The sequence below is a fragment of the Eutrigla gurnardus genome (assembly GCF_963514095.1).
Source record: "Eutrigla gurnardus genome assembly, chromosome: 17".
Classification (NCBI taxonomy): Eukaryota; Metazoa; Chordata; class Actinopteri; order Perciformes; family Triglidae; genus Eutrigla; species Eutrigla gurnardus.
The window spans coordinates 23,365,093-23,375,507 of NC_139928.1; positions in this window are offsets into that span (position 1 = coordinate 23,365,093).

Genomic DNA, 10,415 nt, shown 5'->3' on the forward strand with positions numbered 1-10,415 from the left:
TCACGAATAAACACGTTTTATCTTCTTGTGAGTTGGCGGATTTTGTTTTGCTACCTTTGGACGCAGCTAGGCTAGCTGTTTCACGTCTTTATGCTAAGCTAAGCTAGGCATTTCCCCCCGTTTTCAGTATTTATGTTAAGGTTACCGTTTCCCCTGATTCCAGTCTTTATGCTAAGATAAGTTAGCTGCTTCCCTTCTTAATGCTAAGCTAATGGTTTACCCCCTTTAAGTCTTGAGGCTAAGCTAACAGTTGTCTGTTTCAAAGCTTTGTGCAAAGCTAATTTAGCCAATTCCAGACTTTATGCAGAGCTCAGATAGCCATTCCCCCGTTCCCAGACTTTATGCTAAGCTAGGCTAACTGTCTGTTGGATGTAGCTTCATATTAACCGTCGGAGAGCGATGTCAATCTGAACCAACTCTCAGAGAGAAAGTTGTATTTCCCAAAACAAACGTCAAGAAAGTCGTCAAAAGCAAACCGGCGTGAAAACTTGTTAAGAGTTAATTAATCTATTTATCTAATTATAACGTCATGTACAAATAAATAAATAAAAAATGAATAGCAACAATGTGAAAAATGCTGACGAAATATGACATTATTGTGTATTTTTTTGTGAAAGTGAAAACTTAGTTACAATATTTAAACTAAACTTATAAAAATCTCAAGTTTTGGTTAAAAGCTGTCGTAAAAATCGGAACTCCGTTTTTGCTGACAGTTTTATCATTAAAATTAAAGTACAAAAAAATGTAAATACAACTGAAGTACTCCTTGTAGATTAGATTAGATTTACTTCAGTAGAAGTACTAATACCACACTGTAAAAAATACCTCAAGTAAAATGAATTTTCATTCAGAAGTGTAACATGTACTTTAAGTATTTATATATATATATATAAAGTACATGTTATTTTTATGATTTTGATCTTACAGTTTCACTGTATGTAACGTTTAGTGACAATAAAGTCCATTTCATTTCATTTTGACTATTTTCTCCATTAATTGATCGATTGATTGTAAATGTATATAAAATTAACATTATTGACATAACTGAGTGTTGTAGATATTTGACATGCTGTGTGATACAAATACACTATTTTTAAAATATTTCAAATGTCGTTTGTTGTACAGATTAAAAAAAATTAAAAAAAAAGCTCTCGGAGGCAAATTTGTGATTTTATAAATAAAGAAATTGAACACAAAAAATAATTAAATGAAAAGTGATTTTTTTCCGTACAGATCGCTAGTTTGATGTGTTATTTTTATTTTATTATTATTTTTATTATAATTGTTGGCGGGTGGAAGTTTCTTACTGAACCCTTCTGAGAGGATTTGTCAGGCGATGCTTTTCTTCTTTTTTTCAGACGATTACGCAGCAAAGGGCGAGCGAGCATGCACAGATATATAGAGAGAGGGGGGGGGGGGGGAGCTGTCTGGTGCTGCTGTGGGTCAATCTGAGGACAACTCTCCTCTCCTCCCCCCTGCCTCTCTCTTCTCTCTCTTCCTATACCCTCCCTCTCTCCTCCCCCCTCCCTCTCTCTTCCTATACCCTCCCTCTCTCCTCCCCCCTGCCTCTCTCTTCTCTCTCTTCCTATACCCTCCCTCTCTCCTCCCCCCTCCCTCTCTCTTCCTATACCCTCCCTCTACCCCCCCCCCCCCCCTCCCAGTGTCTGCAGCCCTGCGGTCCCTCTCCCTGCTCGCTGCGTCGGCCTACATATCTCCCGACGCCTGCATGACCGACTGCATGCAGCGCCCCTGAACGCAGCGCCGACAGCTTCACATGCTGCCGGTTTATTCAGCGTTCAGTCGTCCTCCATCACGGCACACGACGAGGAGTTAATAACGACAAATACAGGTGGGACCTCGTCACCTGAACACTAACGTTCATACGGAAACAACGAGGTGGCAAGAACAGGAAAGTTACTACATATGTGTTTATATACAGTATGTGTATCAGTAGGTAGAGTTATTATTTATTTTTATTATTTAATGTTGTTTTAATATTTATTATTGTCATTTTTATTTGTATTTATTTATTTTAAACAAGAAAATTATATATTATGTTATGCTGTATAATGTATAATGTCAGAAGCTGAATGTTCTTATGAGAACCTTCAGAACCACAGTGACGTCAGAATGACACTGAAAAGCATCATCAGGAGAGTAGTTTGAGGACAAGAGGTCCATCCTCTGGAGAGCAGGAATACCAGTACCAGTAGAACCTGTAGACCAGTAGAACCTGTAGACCAGTAGAACCAGTAGATCAGTAGACCAGTAGATCAGTAGACAAGTAGAACCTGTAGACCAGTAGAACCAGTAGAACCTGTAGACCAGTAGAACCAGTAGATCAGTAGAATCAGTAGACCAGTAGAACCAGTAGACCAGTAGAACCAGTAGATCAGTAGAACCAGTAGAACCAGTAGATCAGTAGAACCAGTAGAATCAGTAGACCAGTAGAACCTGTAGACCAGTAGAACCAGTAGATCAGTAGACCAGTAGATCAGTAGACAAGTAGAACCTGTAGACCAGTAGAACCAGTAGAACCTGTAGACCAGTAGAACCAGTAGATCAGTAGAATCAGTAGACCAGTAGAACCAGTAGACCAGTAGAACCAGTAGATCAGTAGAACCAGTAGAACCAGTAGATCAGTAGAACCAGTAGAACCAGTAGAATCAGTAGACCAGTAGAACCAGTAGAATCAGTAGACCAGTAGACCAGTAGAATCAGTAGACCAGTAGAACCAGTAGAATCAGTAGAACCAGTAGAATCAGTAGACCAGTAGAACCAGTAGATCAGTAGAATCAGTAGACCAGTAGAACCAGTAGACCAGTAGAACCAGTAGATCAGTAGAACCAGTAGACCAGTAGAACCAGTAGATCAGTAGAATCAGTAGACCAGTAGAACCAGTAGACCAGTAGAACCAGTAGATCAGTAGAACCAGTAGAACCAGTAGATCAGTAGAACCAGTAGAACCAGTAGAATCAGTAGACCAGTAGAACCAGTAGAATCAGTAGACCAGTAGAACCAGTAGAATCAGTAGACCAGTAGAACCAGTAGAATCAGTAGAACCAGTAGAATCAGTAGACCAGTAGAACCAGTAGAATCAGTAGAACCAGTAGAATCAGTAGACCAGTAGACCAGTTAACCTGAAGCTGAAAATAAGCGTTAACTTTCGTAAATATCAAGATGTTTTTCCGGGCGGCGAACGCAACGTCATTATCAACGCCAACACGCCGGTTAGCGAGCTGCTAACAGTCATCACACCTCCAATCACATCCAGTCAGTCACAAAATAAAACCTCCTCCTCCTCCTCCCCACAGCCTCCTATTCACCTCCTCCTCCTCACAGCCTCCTATTAACCTCCTCCTCCCCACAGCCTCCTATTAACCTCCTCCTCCCCACAGCCTCCTATTAACCTCCTCCTCCTCCTCCTCACAGCCTCCTATTAACCTCCTCCTCCCCACAGCCTCCTATTAACCTCCTCCTCCCCACAGCCTCCTATTAACCTCCTCCTCCCCACAGCCTCCTATTAACCTCCTCCTCCTCACAGCCTCCTATTAACCTCCTCCTCCCCACAGCCTCCTATTAACCTCCTCCTCCTCCGTCCCCACAGCCTCCTATTAACCTCCTCCTCCTCCGTCCCCACAGCCTCCTATTAACCTCCTCCTCCTCCGTCCCCACAGCCTCCTATTAACCTCTTCCTCCTCCGTCCCCACAGCCTCCTATTCACCTCCTCCTCCGTCCCCACAGCCTCCTATTAACCTCCTCCTCCTCCGTCCCCACAGCCTCCTATTAACCTCCTCCTCCGTCCCCACAGCCTCCTATTAACCTCCTCCTCCGTCCCCACAGCCTCCTATTCACCTCCTCCTCCTTTCGTCCCCACAGCCTCCTATTAACCTCCTCCTCCTCCTCCGTCCCCACAGCCTCCTATTCACCTCCTCCTCCTCCATCCCCACAGCCTCCTATTCACCTCCTCCTCCGTCCCCACAGCCTCCTATTCACCTCCTCCTCCTCCGTCCCCACAGCCTCCTATTCTCCTCCTCCTCCGTCCCCACAGCCTCCTATTCACCTCCTCCTCCTCCGTCCCCACAGCCTCCTATTCTCCTCCTCCTCCATCCCCACAGCCTCCTATTCACCTCCTCCTCCTCTGTCCCCACAGCCTCCTATGAACCTCCTCTTCCTCCTCCGTCCCCACAGCCTCCTATTAACCTCCTCCTCCGTCCCCACAGCCTCCTATTAACCTCCTCCTCCTCCGTCCCCACAGCCTCCTATTAACCTCCTCCTCCTCCCCACAGCCTCCTATTAACCTCCTCCTCCTCCGTCCCCACAGCCTCCTATTAACCTCCTCCTCCGTCCCCACAGCCTCCTATTCACCTCCTCCTCCTCCGTCCCCACAGCCTCCTATTCACCTCCTCCTCCTCCGTCCCCACAGCCTCCTATTCACCTCCTCCTCCTCCTGATAATAATCTCTCCAACATGAGAATAAATTATTTACTGCAGTCGACTCATGAAGGAATGGCCGCTGTGATGCGTTCAAACCCGTCAGACGTCCAGACGTCACACAAACGCCGACGTCAGCAGAAACATGTGTTTGCACAGTCATGGAGCTGGAATCCCGTTGGAACCTGTTAGCATCGCGTTCTCCAGGAAACATTTAAAATCACAACCAATTCATGAAAACCATCGTTTGAATCTAAAATCTCAAACTGAACCATTAAAATAAATGTAAGTGATTCAAAACGAGTCTGTTTAACATTTATACGTCTTTATTTCATCCAGAACGTTCGGAGTAAAACAAAACACGTGTCCTCATTTTACAAAACTTACCGATAAAATAAAAATATAAAAACTCTCGTTGAGCTTCGTCATCAGAGTCTCTAAAGGTCAACGTGAGGACACCGACACACGGGATCTATTTATCTGTGTGTGTGTGTGTGTGTGTGTGTGTGTGTGTGTGTGTGTGTGTGTGTGTGTGTGTGTGTGTGTGTGTGTGTGTGTGTGTGTGTGTGTGTGTGTGTGTGTGTGTGTGTGTGTGTGTGTGTGTGTGTGTGTGTGATGTGGTGGAAACCCGGTCCGGGTGACGGGTCTTCCCAGGATACCAGGCAGTCAGCTGAATGTACACACTCATGCACGTGAGCGCTCACGTGAACGCTCACATAAACGCTCACGTGAACGCTCACGTGAACTCATCCACCCGGCACGTGCGCTCACGCCGAGTGTATACGGCCTCCTCATTATAAATGAATGGAGAAATAAAGTCCTTGTTACACACAGTCGCTCCTGTTTGCTCTGAAACCGCTCGCCACCTTTCAGGTCAGCGAACCTCAACGCCGCCGCCGTTCCAACGGCCGTCGCCCACGCACGCACAGATGCAGACGTTCTCCTCCGATGACCTCACACACGCCGCTTCCACCCCGCGGCTTTAAATAGAAGCGTGTTTATGTTGGTGAGTGACCTGCAGAGACCTACAGGCCGCCGCGTCTTTAAATGGAAATATTTGAATTTACTCTCGACTAGACTATCACATAAAACTAAATAAAAACTAAAAATAAATGGTTATATATAAAATAAACTTTTTTTTATCAAAATTATTCGTAAAATTTCTGGAAAAAGATCAGAAAAATATTTTTTTAAATTATGGATAAAATATATTTTTTTAAATCACAATATGCATAGATTACTCAAAAAATGTGAAAGAATTTTGTTGAATATCTAAAAAATAATAAGTATCACTGTTATGCTACTCGTGACCATCGCTAGCTCCAAACCAACCAAACCGCCCGACACCGGTGCTACGCTATGATTGGCCGGTCTGTGTTGGAGGGGCGGGGCTTAGAACAGATAAGGGTTTAATGCTGCTTCTCTTCCTGTTCTGCATCCATGAAGACAAGAAGATGTTTGACCTCCAGAGGATCAGATACATTCCTCTCTTCTCCCCTCCTCTTCCTCATCACCTCCTCTGTCATGCCTCTCCTCTACTCCCATCCTCTTCCTCATCACCTCCTCTCTCATTCCTCTCCTCTTCCTCATCACCTCCTCTCTCATTCCTCTCCTCTACTCCCATCCTCTTCCTCATCACCTCCTCTCTCATTCCTCTTCTTCCTCATCACCTCCTCTCTCATTCCTCTCCTCTACTCCCCTCCTCTTCCTCATCACCTCCCCTCTCATTCCTCTCCTCTACTCCCATCCTCTTCCTCATCACCTCCTCTGTCATTCCTCTCCTCTACTCCCCTCCTCTTCCTCATCACCTCCTCTCTCATTCCTCTCCTCTACTCCCCTCCTCTTCCTCATCACCTCCTTTGTCATGCCTCTCCTCTACTTCCCTCCTCTTCCTCATCACCTCCTCTCTCATTCCTCTCCTCTTCCTCATCACCTTCTCTCTCATTCCTCTCCTCTACTCCCATCCTCTTCCTCATCACCTCCTCTCTCATTCCTCTTCTTCCTCATCACCTCCTCTCTCATTCCTCTCTTCTCCCCTCCTCTTCCTCATCACCTCCTCTCTCATTCCTCTCCTCTACTCCCCTCCTCTTCCTCATCACCTCCTCTCTCATTCCTCTCCTCTTCCTCATCACCTCCTGTCATGCCTCTCCTCTACTTCCCTCCTCTTCCTCATCACCTCCTCTCTCATTCCTCTCCTCTTCCTCATCACCTTCTCTCTCATGCCTCTCCTCTACTCCCATCCTCTTCCTCATCACCTCCTCTCTCATTCCTCTCCTCTACTCCCCTCCTCTTCCTCATCACCTCCTCTCTCATTCCTCTCCTCTACTCCCATCCTCTTCCTCATCACCTCCTCTCTCATTCCTCTTCTTCCTCATCACCTCCTCTCTCATTCCTCTCCTCTACTCCCCTCCTCTTCCTCATCACCTCCCCTCTCATTCCTCTCCTCTACTCCCATCCTCTTCCTCATCACCTCCTCTCTCATTCCTCTTCTTCCTCATCACCTCCTCTCTCATTCCTCTCCTCTACTCCCCTCCTCTTCCTCATCACCTCCCCTCTCATTCCTCTCCTCTTCTCCCCTCCTCTTCCTCATCACCTCCTCTGTCATGCCTCTCCTCTACTCCCCTCCTCTTCCTCATCACCTCCTCTGTCATGCCTCTCCTCTACTCCCCTCCTCTTCCTCATCACCTCCTCTGTCATGCCTCTCCTCTACTCCCATCCTCTTCCTCATCACCTCCTCTCTCATTCCTCTCCTCTTCCTCATCACCTCCTCTCTCATTCCTCTCCTCTACTCCCCTCCTCTTCCTCATCACCTCCTCTCTCATTCCTCTCCTCTACTCCCCTCCTCTTCCTCATCACCTCCTCTCATTCCTCTCCTCTACTCCCATCCTCTTCCTCATCACTTCCCCTCTCATTCCTCTCCTCTCCTCTTCCTCATCACTTCCCCTCTCATTCCTCTCCCATCCTCTTCCTCATCACCTCCCCTCTCATTCCTCTCCTCTACTCTCCTCTTCCTCATCACCTCCTCTCTCATTCCTCTCTTCTTCTCCCATCCTCTTCCTCATCACCTCCTCTGTCATTCCTCTCCTCTACTCCCCTCCTCTTCCTCATCACCTCCTCTCTCATTCCTCTCCTCTTCCTCATCACCTCCTCTCTCATTCCTCTCCTCTACTCCCCTCCTCTTCCTCATCACCTCCTCTCTCATTCCTCTCCTCTACTCTCCTCTTCCTCATCACCTCCTCTCTCCTTCCTCTCCTCTACTCCCCTCCTCTTCCTCATCACCTCCTCTCATTCCTCTCCTCTACTCCCATCCTCTTCCTCATCACTTCCCCTCTCATTCCTCTCCTCTCCTCTTCCTCATCACTTCCTCTCTCATTCCTCTCCTCTACTCCCCTCCTCTTCCTCATCACCTCCTCTCTCATTCCTCTCCTCTACTCCCATCCTCTTCCTCATCACCTTCCCTCTCATTCCTCTCCTCTCCTCTCCTCTCCTCTTCCTCATCACCTTCCCTCTCATTCCTCTCCTCTACTCTCCTCTTCCTCATCACCTCCTCTCTCATTCCTCTCTTCTTCTCCCATCCTCTACTCTCCTCTTCCTCATCACCTCCCCTCTCATTCCTCTCCTCTTCCTCATCACCTCCTCTCTCATGCCTCTCCTCTACTCCCCTCCTCTTCCTCATCACCTCCCCTCTCATTCCTCTCCTCTTCCTCATCACCTCCTCTCTCATGCCTCTCCTCTACTCTCCTCTTCCTCATCACCTCCTCTCTCATTCCTCTCCTCTCCTCCTCTTCCTCATCACCTCATTCCTCTCCTCTTCCTCATCACCTCCTCTCTCATTCCTCTCCTCTACTCCCCTCCTCATCCTCATCACCTCCCCTCTCATTCCTCTCCTCTCCTCTTCCTCATCACCTCCCCTCTCATTCCTCTCCTCTTCCTCATCACCTCCTCTCTCATGCCTCTCCTCTACTCTCCTCTTCCTCATCACCTCCCCTCTCATTCCTCTCCTCTTCCTCATCACCTCCTCTCTCATGCCTCTCCTCTACTCCCCTCCTCTTCCTCATCACCTCCTCTCTCATTCCTCTCCTCTCCTCCTCTTCCTCATCACCTCATTCCTCTCCTCTACTCCCCTCCTCTTCCTCATCACCTCCTCTCTCATGCCTCTCCTCTCCTCTTCCTCATCACCTCCTCTCTCATTCCTCTCCTCTACTCCCATCCTCTTCCTCATCACCTTCCCTCTCATTCCTCTCCTCTCCTCTTCCTCATCACCTCCTCTCTCATTCCTCTCTTCTTCTCCCATCCTCTACTCTCCTCTTCCTCATCACCTCCCCTCTCATTCCTCTCCTCTTCCTCATCACCTCCTCTCTCATGCCTCTCCTCTACTCCCCTCCTCTTCCTCATCACCTCCCCTCTCATTCCTCTCCTCTTCCTCATCACCTCCTCTCTCATGCCTCTCCTCTACTCTCCTCTTCCTCATCACCTCCTCTCTCATTCCTCTCCTCTCCTCCTCTTCCTCATCACCTCATTCCTCTCCTCTTCCTCATCACCTCCTCTCTCATTCCTCTCCTCTACTCCCCTCCTCATCCTCATCACCTCCCCTCTCATTCCTCTCCTCTCCTCTTCCTCATCACCTCCCCTCTCATTCCTCTCCTCTTCCTCATCACCTCCTCTCTCATGCCTCTCCTCTACTCCCCTCCTCTTCCTCATCACCTCCCCTCTCATTCCTCTCCTCTTCCTCATCACCTCCTCTCTCATTCCTCTCCTCTACTCCCCTCCTCTTCCTCATCACCTCCTCTCATTCCTCTCCTCTACTCCCATCCTCTTCCTCATCACTTCCCCTCTCATTCCTCTCCTCTCCTCTTCCTCATCACTTCCTCTCTCATTCCTCTCCTCTACTCCCATCCTCTTCCTCATCACCTCCCCTCTCATTCCTCTCCTCTACTCTCCTCTTCCTCATCACCTCCTCTCTCATTCCTCTCTTCTTCTCCCATCCTCTTCCTCATCACCTCCTCTGTCATTCCTCTCCTCTACTCCCCTCCTCTTCCTCATCACCTCCTCTCTCATTCCTCTCCTCTTCCTCATCACCTCCTCTCTCATTCCTCTCCTCTACTCCCCTCCTCTTCCTCATCACCTCCTCTCTCATTCCTCTCCTCTACTCCCCTCCTCATCCTCATCACCTCCCCTCTCATTCCTCTCCTCTCCTCTTCCTCATCACCTCCCCTCTCATTCCTCTCCTCTTCCTCATCACCTCCTCTCTCATGCCTCTCCTCTACTCCCCTCCTCTTCCTCATCACCTCCCCTCTCATTCCTCTCCTCTTCCTCATCACCTCCTCTCTCATTCCTCTCCTCTACTCCCATCCTCTTCCTCATCACTTCCCCTCTCATTCCTCTCCTCTCCTCTTCCTCATCACTTCCTCTCTCATTCCTCTCCTCTACTCCCATCCTCTTCCTCATCACCTCCTCTCTCATTCCTCTCCTTTACTCTCCTCTTCCTCATCACCTCCTCTCTCATTCCTCTCCTCTACTCTCCTCTTCCTCATCACCTCCTCTCTCATTCCTCTCTTCTTCTCCCATCCTCTTCCTCATCACCTCCTCTCTCATTCCTCTCCTCTACTCTCCTCTTCCTCATCACCTCCTCTCTCATTCCTCTCTTCTTCTCCCATCCTCTTCCTCATCACTTCCTCTCTCATTCCTCTCCTCTACTCCCCTCCTCTTCCTCATCACCTCCCCTCTCATTCCTCTCCTCTACTCTCCTCTTCCTCATCACCTCCTCTCTCATTCCTCTCTTCTTCTCCCATCCTCTTCCTCATCACCTCCTCTGTCATTCCTCTCCTCTACTCCCCTCCTCTTCCTCATCACCTCCTCTCTCATTCCTCTCCTCTTCCTCATCACCTCCTCTCTCATTCCTCTCCTCTACTCCCCTCCTCTTCCTCATCACCTCCTCTCTCATGCCTCATCTCTACTCCTCTCCTCTTCCTCATCACCTC